Raw genomic sequence first — 13,526 nt, 5'->3', positions numbered from 1 at the left:
GATAGAGCTGAAAAGGTGGAGCAATTGAAAAGATCTACGGCTGGATTAGTTGAGGTTCTAACGAAAACATGAAAAGAAATTGTGGCGTTGTTGATAGAAGGAGAAAATTTGCAGTTGGAGGATTTGATGACAAAGCATGCGTTGTATGACAAGACGTGGAAGCAGCAGCCGTAGTTGTGGCTCCAATGTGGAAGCTGTGAGAAGCATAGTGGGTGCTGTTCACCCCACAGACGTGTTGGAGGGTTCGTAGAATACTGGTAAGGGAGGAACAAGTGAGATAACGGCTATCTGCAAACTGGAAGAGGGGCTGGGCAGGTCCTTGTGTTGATGTTTGGAGCATGTAGTCTCTCAGGGCGGTGACAGCGCAGACCGTAGAGTTTGATTTAGCAATAATGAGCTTGGCTGATTCCCAGAAAGGGCCAGTTTTGGACTTTGTAATTGTAACTTCCAATGAGAAGGGCCGAAAAATAGATGGCTGAAACGATATGTCCGACCTTGACATATGGGAGGTAATGTCAAAGTTACCACTGCAAGTGAATTCACTGCAGCGAAGGAAACCAAAAAAGCCAAAGTGAAGGCCGCCCACAGCATGGATGAGTCGGGATCTAGGGAATGGCCTAGTTTGAATTTGTCATTAATGCTATGTAGGATAGAGATTGTAATGGGAAGGCAGGTTCACTTAGGAGTACCGAGGGACGTCCTAATGCCACAAAGTGTCTTGTAAAGCAGCGGCATAGAGGTGATATCCAGGAAATAGCCAAACTCAACATGCAAATTTTTAACTGCTGCCAGGTAGATCCTAATAGTACCGTGGGAAACGGAAGATGAGCGGGGTGTTACAAAATGAATCAGAGTTGTCTCGCTGGCAGGCAGCAAGGGGTACCCCGGCGACACTAAGCGATGACCAACGAAAAAACGGATAAAATGACACTCCCCAGCAGAATGAGATTGACTAGGTTGAGGTGGCAATGGACTTTAAAATGAAATTGGCCGCTTGCATGGTTAGACTCTCAGCAGGTAGGCAGGGATGGGATAGGGAGTAGGCAATGCATCTGGTGCAAGGAAGCGGAACCAGGACAGCGGCACTGAAGGTTAAGTTACATTTTGAGGTTTGGAAAGTAATAAGACGGATAAGGTTCATGGCACGAGGGATCCTTGAGCTCTTACAGGGTAGTATAGCAACCACAGCCTGATTGTCGCAATGGACGCAAATTCTACGGTTTGCCCAAAGGGGGCCCCACACCATGCATGCCAAATAGATAGGGAAAAGTTCCTGCCATGTAATGCTGATGCCATAGAAGTGTTCAGGAAGTGTTCAGGGAGCCATCCACCTTGGAACCAAAGGTTATTGAAAAATGCCTTATAACCGATGGCACGGTATGCATCGGTGAACAACTGAATTTGTGGTGAGGGTTCAGAGTAGGGGGGAGGAGAAAAAGGCTTACCCCATTCCAGTGGGAAAGGAAAAGTTGCCACGTGACAACACCCTTGCGAAAGTCGTTGTTGGGAAAAATACCCTGCCACGGGTGGTTATGGCCCTTGGTCAGTTGAATAATGCGTTGCAGAAAGGCGCGACCTGGGGGAATGACACGGCAGGCAAACTGCAAGGTCCCAATAAGGGACTGCACGTCCCTTAAGTAATAAGAACATTTGTGTGACCAACTAGAAAGCATGGCCCTTGCTTTTCCTTGGTCTCCTCTGGGAGACGGGCCTGCATGAGTACCGAATCCAGGGTTATTCCCATAAACTCGAGGGAGGTTGAGGGACGGAATTAGTTTTCTTGGGAGCTATAGGGGTATTTTATTCCTCAAAGAGGTCAGCACTCGGCAGAGGGCAGTGGCACAGCGGGATGCGGGGGGAGGTTGAACTATGAAAAAATCATCCAGAATGGAATGACAGATTGAATATTAAGGTGATGTTTTACCAACCATTCCAGGGCTTCAGGCGACTGGTTGAAGAGGAATGGGGCGCTACAAAGACCAAAGAGAAGGACTTTGTCAAAATAATACCAGCCCTTCCAAGACATGCCCAAGAGTTCCCAGTTTTGTGGGTGAACTGGGATGATGCGAAAAGTGGACTGAATGTTGTTCTTTGTCATAAAGGAGCCAGGGTCAGCAACTTGTATATACTGAAGGGTGAATTCTTCGATGGGGATGTTTGCATTTATGCTGTCGGGGGACCTTTGGGGTGGGAGAGGTGGAAGATTGTACGCCACTTATTGGAGTTTTTTTTAGGGACCAGACCGAGGGGGTGAATTTGAAAATTGGGAAAAGGGGAAACTTTAAAGGGGCCTGCCACCATAACAAGTGTTACTTCATCCAGCAGGTCCTTTTCAATTGCCTGGGGTTGCTGGAAAGCAGAGGAGAGGTTCTTAGCTTGATGGGGAAACTGCTTGCCCTTGTAGCCTACCCGGAAACTAAAGCTGAGACCATGACACAGAAAATTAACAATTTGTTTTTCTGGGGTTAGTCTGAATAAGAGTGTGGAGGAGTGAAACGTTGACAGGGGTGACTGGTATTTGACTCTTGACGACTTTATCAGTTTGAGGACTTCTTATCACTAAAGCTTCAAGATTTTGCAGGGGACTTCTTGTGGCTGGAGGCTGGGTGTTCCCCGTTGCAGGTTTTGCGGCAATGTTGTTGTGCCTAAACAAGGAATGGCGGCCATGTTGGTGTCCCCAACTAATCCTCTGGGAATCAAGCTCTGTTATTGTCATTGGTTTCTTGGTTATTCTAAACATTAATTGTGCCTTTTTACTTTAGAACTGGCTTGACTGGCATGACAGCTTTCACTGTCTTGAAGGAGGAAATATTCAGCAAGCCTGTCATTGTTAAGATAGTATCGATAGAGGTGCATGATCATGTCTATTTGTTTGTTTTTGGTGGTGGTGGTTGTCGTTGTTGCTGCTGTTTTTGGGGATATTGTGTTTGTGAATTAAGTATTATCATGATTTCTCCTCAGCCCCAAACAAGGATGAGGCACGGCTGGGTTATTTGTGCTTCTTGTGTTAGACGTGGCCAGGGAAGGGGGTATTGCCTGCCTTCTTTCAGTTCAGAATCTTGATTATAAGATTGCAAAGTGCATGGTTGCAAAGCACTGATGAGAGTAGAGATAAAAAATTGGAAATGACAAGAGACATTGAACACCTTTGATAATGTGAAAATCAAACAGACCACTAAGATGAGCAGAATTTTGTGAGATGTGGCAAAGAAAATGAAATAAAAAATTATTATTATTCCACTTGGGGCAGAGGGTGGGGGACCTTTATAATTAAATGACCAATTCTTTGTTTTTGATCTCTTAGGTTTGCCCAAACCCCTTATTGCTCTCTGAAAGCTCAGATGATGAAAGCTCAGGATTAGGTGAAGGTCCAGAAGTCAGTTTTGGCTTATTGACTGTCTACCTTTATTGCTCTAGGTTTGTATTAAAGAACTCTAAAATTTAAATTATATTTACACACAGGTCGTCGTCTCAGTGGATTTTTTTGTGTGAAAATCTTGGTAAGACTTTCGTGAAGAGTCAATCAATCAACCTTGACACCGTGTATGCTGATGTGTGACCCACCACGCCTCTTACCTTCATCTTATCGGCAGGGTGCAATCCCAGAAATGTCTTCCTGAGATTCACCTGTGAAAAGAACTACAGCAAAAGGTGGGGCTTAATGAAGCCTTAGGGATGTTTCTTTAGGTCATAGGTTGTCGTGCAACAGTCTCCCCAATCTCTTGACAAGCTGTTATTTTGGTCATTGGTTACGTTTGCTATGCAGCAAGATTTTGGTCTTAACAGAAGTAGCACTGCGTGACTACTAGAAAGCACTGGGAGAAGTCTTGGGTGACAAGCCTAAAACTGCAATAATTATGATTGAAGAAAGGTGTAGTCTAAAATTCAGGCTAGGAAAGGTGCTGCTGCAAGCAGCAGTGCCTACTACCTCCAAATGTCACGACAGGCTCCCCCCTCCCCCTGTAAAAATTATGCAGTTTTGCTTTCACTTCATAGGATTCAGGCAAGGTCAGGGGCCTGTGGCCAAGAAAATGATCTCCAATGCAACTAAAACAAGAGACAGGGTCTTCCTCAAGGTGGAAACTACTGAGTAAATTTCATAGCGAGTTTGCTGTGGGTAGGGGGTGTGGGTTAGGGCAACACATGCTAAACAGAAGCTAACAAACACTCATTCAGACACTAATCCTCTTTGCGTAACAAAAAAATGACATTTGAGGATCACATATTTTTGTCAGCTTGAATCGATCTTGACTTAATTCCATGCCACGTTCTTGCATAAAAATGTTATTTAGTTTGTCAGCTTGTGTCATCTAGAATTAACTTTTTGATGATAACATTAGGAAAAAGGGTTTCTCGGTTTTTTAATTTCGTTTTCTACAATTTCGATCTCGCTGTTAGCCATGGAAACGCTCATCAGACACCTTGCCAGCCCGAAAGTGGAAGTACACAATGACTTTGGCTGTTTCTGAGCTCCCTACCAACAACATCTTTTCCTGTGACGGATAAATGAACCACCTAAGGACTCAGAGCAAATGCTAAAGGAGCTTTTGGTGAGTTCAGTGCTGATGCATTTGAGAGTCATAGTAAGTTCTTTCCTTTTGGTTATTCTTATGCTACCTTCCCAGCTCTTCGTCCGCATGCGCTTAACACCCTGGGTAAGAAAATATGGTGACCCATCTGTGAGAGAAAATTTAGTTTTGGTCACGGCTACTATGTGGTGCAAGCCTCGCACTAAACGAGAGCGCACAAAACATCCCAAGAGCTGTCTTAAAACTTTTGTTTAGGCCTAATAAGAATACAGAAAGTATCCTAAACATGCATAAAACCTAACCTTAGGCATAGTTAGGCCTAAACAAAAGTTTTAAGACGGCTCTCGGGACGTTTTGTGTGCTCTCGTTTTGTGCGAGGCTTAAACCATGTAGTAGCCCTGGTCACTGCACAATTGTTCTCCACCCCTCCAAGTATGACACTGTGACCAGTGTCACATGACCATATCACAGGCTCAAGTTTAGAGCTCATGGAGATCCGCTGTTTTTGTTGGCCGCTGACCAGGTACCGTAAACTTCCAGGTATAAGCCGCACTTTTTTTCACAAAATTGAAGCCATAAATCAAGGGTGCGGCTTATCCATGGATACATCTGTGTTTGGAGTTTTAAAAAACCTAATTAATATTCATACAACTTCTTAAGATCTCAGTAAAGAAACAGAAAAGAAACTGAGAGCATGTTGCTGTTGTTCATTGACTTTTTAATGAGTGGTGGCTCCCAAAGGAGCCGTTTGTGTCTTCGAGTGTTTATCCGTGAATCTTGCTCTCCAAGAGTTCTTTCAGGCGATTAATTTTCCCTTTACTCGAACAAGTAAACACCAACCTACCAGGAATCTCCATTCCTGATCCCCACAGCTGTTTGCAGTGACGCCTTCGGCCAGTCACTTCCACGCATATCTTTCCGCCACGTGCGATAAAATACCACAAAATTCATGAGTACTCGTGAGGTAAATGGCCGACTGTTTCGTTGTCCTTGACCACCTTCTCGGCAAATTTGTAGACTGCATTATCAAGCTCCTACATGTATTTTGCATGAGTTTTTTCGCCTATAATTTTGCAGGTACATCTTTGTAGATGTGGTCATGATACCCAGGCCCTGGCCCAGACTCCTCCCCACATTTAAAGCTTGGCTACTAAGCACTCGTTCGGTTTGTTTCAATATCGAAGGAATTTCAACTTTATGGTGAAACCTTGATTGTTTGTCCTTGTTGGTTTATAGCAATAGAACTTTTAATTTTACTGGAACTTCAAACTTTATTGTATTACATTTTTTTCCAAAATCTGCGCTTCTAAATTCGGGGTGCGGCTTATCTACGGATGCGGCTTATACATGGACGTTTACGGTACTGGGATTCAATTGGATCGTATGCTATAAGCAACAAAAGTAGTTGAGACGCTGAATCATCTTTTTTTTTGTTTGTGTTTCAGTTCTTTATAATATAAATTGTATCATAATTATTATAATTATCACTAATTACAATTGATTAATGAATTAATTACAAATTTTGTCTTACAACAATTATCATATTGGAACAAATCTGTTTTCCTTTCTTATTCATTAAACAGTACGTACTATGAGTTTGAGAGCCCTCTAGACAATTTTAAGATGTTTTTAGCAGAAGGACAGATTCCTTGGGATACTTCACCTTTCTCACTGACCAACTGAAGAGAAAAGGTTTGTTCTATAAAGTCGCTTGCAGATGCAACTGTTCTTGAGGAGACCATAAAGGTATTTTAATGTCATGGAGCAAAAATGGAACGGATTCAGTAGTTTTTTGCAAAGAAATGGTGAGTTCCTGTCTGCACGGTAACAAATTCATGTTTCCTTCACAGAACACATGAAAAGTAGCTCTTTCTTTTCAAAAATTATTGGAGTTTTTTTAACCGTTCAGCTCCCATTTTTGCTCCGTTGTGGAAGGCTGTTCAAACCAGTTTCAGCACCTTCAGAAAACTTCACTATTAAGATTGATTTTACAGTGTAACCCGGCCTTACAGCCACCTCAGTAATATGGTCACTGCGTTTTTGCAGCCACTTTTTTTGGCCTGGCAAAATGGCCATACATTCTCTTATAGAAAACCCTCGTTACTGTGGTTACCCCTGTTAATACGGCCAACGGCCACAATTTTAAATCCCAAAAAGTAGAATCCTCTATAATTTCACCCCGTTACTACAGCCACTCATGTTAAATTTAGAAAATTGTGCTTTCATCAAAACACAATTCATACTGAAGTCTTTTGGTTAGGTAATTATTGCGGCTTCCATTTTTTAGAAACATAGTAAGCTGGACCTGTTCTTGTTTTGATTTTAGGCTCAGAACTCAATTTTAAGTGTTTTACCTATATGTACTGAGCGAAGTTTCAACTATTTTATATAATTACTGTACGAACATTTCTGTTGTTTGTTAAAGAGAAAAGTTGTTCTGGAAGTGCAAATGCGATATTTGTCATTACGGCCCTTTAGTCATGAATTTCACCCTACCCGAGTAATACGGCCACCCCGTTAAATTAATACAATTTTTTTTTGGGGCCCATTGATGACCATATTTAACTGGGTTCCACTGTATCTGCATAACTGTTTCACACCAGAGCTGTATTATTATGATACCATATGAAACACCAATAATCGCTTAACAAGATACGTTAGAAACATGATGTAATAGGTTACCATAGCAACAAAAGAGCCCTCTATATTCACCTTATTTCTTGTTTGTAAGTGGTTAGATCTCAAAAATGAAGTCAGTGGCTCTCAATTTTTATTGCTGGGAAATGATTACCAAGCTAAAGTAAAAGTCTGCAAAGTGAAAGGAATTTTCAGGAGCTGATTCAGAGATACCATCGCTGTTGAAAATTTTTAAGGTGGCTGTACATCTGCTTCAGAGAATTTAAATAACTTCTAAGAGAATTTCACCTTCGCTTGGTAATCATTTCCCAGCAACAAAACTTGGAAGTCACTGAGTTTGTTTCTTCCCGTACGAAAATTTGTGGCCTGACTGAGCGAGATTCGGGCCTGATTCGGGCCATAAAGCTGTTTTTAAGGCAAGAACCGAGCGAGACAAAGCGAGACAACCATTTTGTCGCGCTTGTGCGACTGAGCCAGACATTAGTTTGGTTTGATTATCGCCGATAGTGTGGCGTGAGTGAGCGAGAAAAAGTAAAACCCCAGTTTATTCATTTACGCCGCTGTAACGAGACATTTGTCACGCTGTATTATCAGTGAAACTCAGGCTGCTCACTTGTCATTCGATACATAAGTGATCCCTACTTGTTATTCGATAAGAAAAGATTAGTAGCAATAGATCAGGGAGTACTCAAAAATGCAAATCAGTTACTTAAATGTGGCTGTCGTTCTAATGTATTATATTATTTGCTGCATTTCTGTACGTGTAGTCCGTCCCCGGGTAAAAGGTGAGCAAACCATTTTTTACCGCTCTGAATTTTGAGCTAAAATACGTATATGGCTAGATATTTTTTCCAAGTGATACATTTAGCGTGATACCCACCCGCATCCGGAGAGGTAAGTTCAAATAGCTTAGCACGTTCAGGAGAAGCAATCTACACGTAGCTACCTCAAGACAGCATTATCCTGCTTGCCCAAAACGGAAGATAATTTTTTAATGATAGGAATTGCTTGTCGCTGGACGAAAAACCTTTAAGAGGGAAGAGCAATGTTTGAGTTTTGGCTATCGATAATTAAATATTTGTAACCGCTTTTGGCGCGCGTTTCAGTTTAACTTAACCGTGCATTTCACCAAACATCTGAATCTCTACACAAATGCAGAGCTTTTTCTTCCCATTTAGGACAGTAATCAACCAGATCAAAACAGCATTTATTTGCTCTAATTAATATTGCTGGAAACAATTTTCTCTTTTATGAAATAGATTTTAAACACTGTGTGAAGATTTAAAATAAATGAGAAACTAGAAACGACCTCGCTACTAACATGGACACTTTGAATGACTTCAGTCGCATTTTGTTCTATGATAAAAGCTGGTACATTCTTTTTATTTAAGTTACCTTAAACTGAAACATGTTTCTGTCTTACATGACTGCCCTTGCAATGATGACAAGGGTCATGTTTACTGTAGTTGGTCTCGGTCGAGGATCGTTCGCTTACTTATTGGCACGGAAACTAAAGATAGTATCTTTCGAATAAGGATAAACTCAGTCTGTTAACCCTTTGGTTGTAACCACTAAAAATGTGATACAAGAATTATTTTGTCGATACACATTTGTTATTTTGCTTCCAGTATCAAAACAAGTCCACAATGTCGCCGTAAGTCACGCAAACAAAAAACAGTGATGACACTGTCTATAGGGGTGCGGGGAGTGGCAGGCAGGGGATTTTCTAGTTTATAATTTATAATGGCACTATTAAAGTAGGCATAGTTTCAATTATGGCCTGTTTTGTTTCTGTTTATACTGATTTCAATGTTTCTTATAAATAATGCGTCAAAGTACCAGGATAGCGCGATGTACATGTACCCTCACCCCATGACAGATGATACTTCATATCCTCATTGTAATAAGCTGAGAAATAAGCTTGTGAGTCAGATAAATACGGAGAAACTTACGGAAAATCACTTATGTCTTTCATGTAAAACTATTCATTCCCCTATCAGGCATCATAATAAAATTGACCATCTACGGGCATCCGTTTACTGTTTGCGTGACTTACGAAACTGGAAGATGTGTGCTGACAGAAAAATGCCTGGATCACATTTTTAGTGGTTAAAACCAAAACATGGACTCTTGCTATAACCAAAGGGTTAACAGACAGAGTTTCTCGTTCTCCGAAAGACCCTATCTTTAGTTTCTGTGCCAATAAATGCCACTTTTTTGCTGTCGCGCAAGGTCGCACAACATTCAAGCTTCTCATGGCGTTGTGTCTGTTTAAACGTAATCGTGTGAGGAAACAACATACAGGGCCCAAATCTCTAAAGTAGCGGTATGTTTTCCCGGGTTTCTTTCCCGTAATTACCGCTATTAACAAAGGGTCTTAGTTCTCGTACGAAAACTCAGAGTGGGGTTGTAGTTTTCGCACTACGAAAGCTAAGACCAGGTCTTGAGTCTTAGTTTTCGTAACACCCGAAATTATAAGCCATAAACTAACGTCACGCCTATAAAAATGTATTGTTCATTAGCGTGACTTTTTTGTTTTTTTATGGACCTGAATCTCGCCTGTTTATCGCTCAGAATATCGTCCAAATGTCAGAGTAGTACACATGTCCCGCTCCATTCTCGCTCATTTATCGTTCAATTTTTATCGCTCCTGTCAGGCTGATTATTGTCAGGCTCTGTATCGCTCATCAGCGAGACTTTTTATGGCCCGAATCTCGCCCGTGTCTCGCCCAGAATTTTCGTACGGGTTATTTATGGGTAAGACAAAATAAAGGTTGTATTTGGATACATGTAGCTCGTTGGTTGCTATGGTGACCTAAAACATCATTTTAGCTATAAATGTTTGATTCATATGAGAGCATAACATTGCTGTCATCTGAAATGGTGTTGTAGGATCAATCCTTCTAATAAGACATTTAATTAAAATTATTGTTGAAACTGGTTTTAGTCATCTTTAAGTGCTCCCAAACCAAAGAATTTTACATTCAGGGAATTTTTCTACTCGTTGCTTTTTCATTTTGATTTAGATGGTGGAACGACTTTCATTGGAATTATATTTGGGGAGAAAATAACTGTAGTGTTCCTATAATGGTGGCAACGGTTCTTGAATATTGTGGATGGGTTGTTGGGAAGAAGACGTTAATGAAAGTCATTGCATCACAAGAATGCAATTAATGTTGTTTTCCGCTTTGACAAGCAAGTAAGAACTCGATCCTCGCAAGCTGTGTGAGTGGAACATGAAAAACGTCCCAGTGATTGCGTCCTTATGAGACAGGCAAAAAAAATAGCGACAGACTGCTTGCAATATGGAATTAACTCAAGAAGTTGCACATTCAAGCTTAATTTTAAGACTGTTTTTCATTTTTTTTGTCATAATTTCAATTTTTTTTTATTTTCACTGATAACAGAATGCACTAAGCAATAAGACTTGCATGGTTAAGAATTGGAACTCTGGGGTTTTCACATCTTTATTATTTGTTTGTTTTTCACAGATCACATATGGAGGACGAGTTACTGATGCTTGAGATCAGCTGTGCCTGACAAGAATTATAGGAAGATTCTTCTCGCCTGCAATTCTTGAAGACAATTGCAAGTTTTCTAGCTCAGGTGAGAACATAAATTGTTTCAATTTTTCCCTTGACCATGCAAGCTCTTAGGCTTAAAACTGAAGCCCATATTCTGAAAAAGCCTCCAAGCCTTATCCAGTTTTTGAAAACTGTGTAATTGTTACTAAGGAGAGTCAATCGTGGGCTTTTGAAGATCCCTTCAACGAGAGTGAGGACAATGTGCGAGCCAGCGAGCCATACAAGCCAACATGTGAGCCATATATAAGTCAACATGTGAGTCGCACAGTTATTGAAAGCTAACCATTTCAAAATGGGTGCTTAGACGTAAGTGACATGTTATGTTTGACACAAAGTTTTCTTAAAATATATTACATCACAACTGTTCATGATAGCGGGGCCCTAGAAATTTTAAAGTGAAAATAAGTCTTAAATTAATTTTCTGATAAAATCATTTTTTGAAAAAGTTCACGCAAATTTTATTTGTAAGCATTATTTGCAGCTCTTTATGGTTACAAACTGAAGGTGCAGTGGTTTTCAAGCACAAGCCACATTCAGAGATGATGATGATGATGATGATGATGATTGTTATTATTACAACTAACTTCTATTTCCTTTCATTTCATGCTAACATTTCGGTAAAATTTAAGAATCCGATCCCACCAACGCGTCGGCCAACGCGTCGGCCAACGCGTCGGCCGACTGTCGGCCGACTGTCGGCCGACTGTCGGTCGACTGTCGGTCGACTGTCGGCCGACGCGTTGGCCGCTGTTTAAACTTATAACGTATAAGATGCGTCGGTGGTGCGTTGGTGGTGCGTCGGTGGCGTGTCGGTGACTCATTTGGGCCTTATTGAACTGTTGAAAACCTAAACGTACCTTTTTCAAACTGAACGGAACTGTCTTCGACGGAAAACTTTCACTACCATATTGTATTTCGTGATATTAGAACCCAGTTCCCGTTACGACAAGTGTTATTAGAACCCAGTTTTCACTCGTTGCCCGAGACTTCGTCATCATCAGCTATTTATATATATTATTACAGGGCTTCTAAGAGGGTGCGAATTTGGACATGCGGGACTTTGAAGTATCATTATGCGGCAAGGAAGCAGGACTTTGAAGTATCATTAAGCGGCAAGAATATATTTGAGCACAAGGGAACAACATAATGCAATTGAATTGGTCATAGACTTTTGCAAACTTGGTGGCTCCTAAAGGAGCCGTTTTTTTTTAAGTTGACAAAACCCTCTAGGAATAGAAGGCATCGTCCAACGCCATCGGCAACAGCCTCTTCGCGATGCGAAGTCGCTTCACAAACGGCAACAGATCGCCCAGCTGCCTTCGGCACTCCTGCTCGATCCTTTTAACTGAAAGTTTCGGGTCTCCCAGCCTCTCGAGGGTGCTCTCGTATGTTACTTCATTTACAATTCGCAGCTCCGCTATACCCAGAAAGTCTCTAACCGTGCTGCGTGCTGTGCCTGCGAGTCTGTACGCGTTGTTCAGGCTACACTTTTTCTTGTTCATAATGGAGAGCACTGCTGCGTATCGGCGATGGATTTCAGTAAGGTCATTGCGGTCGACCTTCGCAGCACTTTCATGGTTTGTTGCAGCTGGTGGATCTGAGTTCTGCAAGGTTCGCAGCTGCTGCTCCAGGGTCTTAATGCGGTCATCTTTGGATTTCATCTGATCTTTGCAGGTGGCCATTTCCAGTTCATTTTGCAGGACCAAGTCTGCCATCTCATCGGCGTCCTGTTGGGCCTGCGCTAGCTGTTCTTCAAGCTCATCAAACTGGGCCTTCAGATCTTGGTAAGCCTTGCCAAGTTGCTGATTTTTCTGCTGCAACTGCCGACAAATTGATTTGTAGTTAGGCTCAGCTTCTGGAGACCCTGCGGCTACCTGCGGCTGCTCCTTTTCTGTTGCCCTCCTCCCCTTTTTAGTTTTCTGTTTGGTGCACACACCAATACCATCGAAGGCGTGTGGGCTATGGTCAAGAAGAAGTTGAAGTGGATGTGTGGTACGCTGTATGAATACATACCCAGCTACTTGGATGAGTTCACCTGGTTTCGGAACTTCGGAAAAGACCAAGCATTTGAGCAGTTGCTGAAAGACATCGCTGAACAGTTTTCACTGCAGTAAAATTGAAATTACAAACGGCTCCTTTAGGAGCCACCACATATTAAAAGTCAATGATCAATAAAGAGTTTAAGCTTCCCAGTCCTTTATAATGCCACCACATATTAAAAGTCAATGATCAATAAAGAGTTTAAGCTTCCCAGTCCTTTATAATGCACGAAAAATAAGCATGTTGGTCGACTTGCAAATTAACTCCCCGCTTTGGTAGCCGACCCTTGCCAAAACATCGAGCAGACCTAGGTACTAGTGTTTCATTTTAAAAATGGCGGCTATTTGCCAATGGTGTTTTCGTCGTTCCTTATGGAGTTGTTCTTGCTTCCAACTGAAAGAACTAACAAAATTATAAAGAGTAAGTATTTAGACCAACGTGACGGTAGTGTTTAGACCAACGTGTCGGTAGTGTGTCGGCCAACGCGTCGGTAGTGTGTCGGCCAACGCGTCGGTAGTGTGTCGGCCGACGTGTCGGTAGTGTGTTGGCCGACGTGTCGGTGGTGTGTCGGTGGTGTGTCGGCCGACGCGTTTGCCGACGTGTTGGCCGACACGTTGGTGGGATCGGATTCTTAAATTTTACCAACATTTCTATTGTTTAGTCTTAAGTTTTCAGTTTAGGCAGCAAAATAAAAATCACCTCATGCCTTCATGAACTCAAGAACTCAAATTTCCTT

The 13,526-nt window shown here is 41.8% G+C and overlaps 1 protein-coding gene across 1 annotated transcript in view; it reads left to right on the top strand.

Moving 5' to 3' along the window:
* The window catches only part of LOC138056793 (dynein axonemal heavy chain 6-like), a 158,195-nt gene that overhangs the window by 131,272 nt on the left and 13,397 nt on the right, over window positions 1-13,526 (top strand). The window contains exons 8-11 of the mRNA XM_068902686.1: window positions 3,305-3,417; window positions 4,399-4,550; window positions 6,113-6,221; window positions 10,658-10,772. The gene's annotated coding sequence lies outside the window, so the exon portion shown is untranslated. The remainder of the gene's footprint in view (window positions 1-3,304; window positions 3,418-4,398; window positions 4,551-6,112; window positions 6,222-10,657; window positions 10,773-13,526) is intronic.

This window comes from Montipora capricornis, chromosome 7 (genome assembly GCF_036669925.1).
Source record: "Montipora capricornis isolate CH-2021 chromosome 7, ASM3666992v2, whole genome shotgun sequence".
NCBI lineage: Eukaryota > Metazoa > Cnidaria > Anthozoa > Scleractinia > Acroporidae > Montipora > Montipora capricornis.
The sequence above is the reverse complement of the archived record's forward strand: the minus strand, read 5'-3'. Positions and strand labels throughout refer to the sequence as shown.